The sequence below is a fragment of the Euprymna scolopes genome, chromosome 33 (genome assembly GCF_053919585.1).
Source record: "Euprymna scolopes isolate OS-2025 chromosome 33, ASM5391958v1, whole genome shotgun sequence".
NCBI classification, from domain to species: domain Eukaryota; kingdom Metazoa; phylum Mollusca; class Cephalopoda; order Sepiida; family Sepiolidae; genus Euprymna; species Euprymna scolopes.
In genome coordinates this window covers 60,478,958-60,480,110 of record NC_136514.1, presented here as the reverse complement: position 1 = coordinate 60,480,110, position 1,153 = coordinate 60,478,958, and the positions used below count along the sequence as shown (strand labels likewise).

The window sequence follows — 1,153 nt, the reverse complement described above, 5'->3', positions numbered from 1 at the left end:
TAGAGGTTATAGCAATCTATTATTATATCAAAGCTAAGTTAATCAAATAAGGTAAGTAGAAAGTGAGTCTTACGTTCATGTTGCTTTCAATATTCTGTCCTTTTATCCTCACATTCCATGAGCGTTTTTCCGACAAAAATAAAAGCAATATTAAGAAATATCCCAAATTCAGTTGAAAATAATGCCCCGATAGTTACACATTTTACAAGCAGGAGTAGCCAACGTTATCCTGGTCCATAAGAATCAAAACGTAACCAGTGTGTGCAGCATCTTTATATCACAACATTTATTTCTTTATCTTTTGCGATTCGTCTATCTTTCCCTGTTTCTTCCTTCCTGGATTTTCCACATTTTTATCTTCCCATCCACTTTTTACCTCTGCATAACGCGCTACTTAATAACATTGGAAATGGCTTCCCCGTTCCCTTCCGACGAAATCTGTCTCAGTTGAGCCCCAAAAGAATTACTATTTTTTAAAAATATATTTTAGATATCATTCATCCAAGGCAACATCGACCAAAAATCAAAAAATACCAAATTTGTGGGTGTTTTGTAGTTTTCACTTTTTAGCTGGACATTCAATAAACAAGCTTCTTCAGTCTTTGACAGTCTATGGATACTCACGAAGGGGTGCCTGCGCGTGAATTTTTTGTGGCAGGAGGTGCGCAATCTCCAATCGCGCCTCTCCTGAGTCGATATTGTTAAATACCAGTAGCAAGTGAAGTGTATGTACATGATGACTGAAAACAAATGCCGAGATAAGTGGAGAGACCATACAGCGCCTAGAATTCCCAAATGGTCACCCATCTGGTACTAACCAGGCTCAACATTGTTTAACTTCGGTGATCTGACGAGAACCGGTGTGTCAACGCGATTATGCCGTATAAAGCTGGACATATAACACACATAAACACAGATATTTGTCCTAAATATAATCGATTAAATACTAGTTGGGATTACCGTCTACATCGAGTTTAGAGGTTCTAGCAATCTATAACACTGGACACCAAATCAAATTGCCATGGTGCTTAAGTTGTTTCAATTGTTGTTACCTAATTTGAGGACGTTTATTCCAGATATGATGTCACTTTTTACTTTAGATCTAGTTTTTCTGCTATGGTATATTCCCCTCTGTAGGAAGCTGATAGCTACA

The 1,153-nt window shown here is 37.6% G+C and overlaps 1 pseudogene; it reads right to left on the bottom strand.

Annotated features, from left to right (window-relative positions):
* Positions 1–770: 770 nt before the first annotated feature.
* Positions 771–887, bottom strand: LOC145258599 (5S ribosomal RNA; annotated as a pseudogene).
* Between the last annotated feature and the right edge of the window lie 266 nt (positions 888–1,153).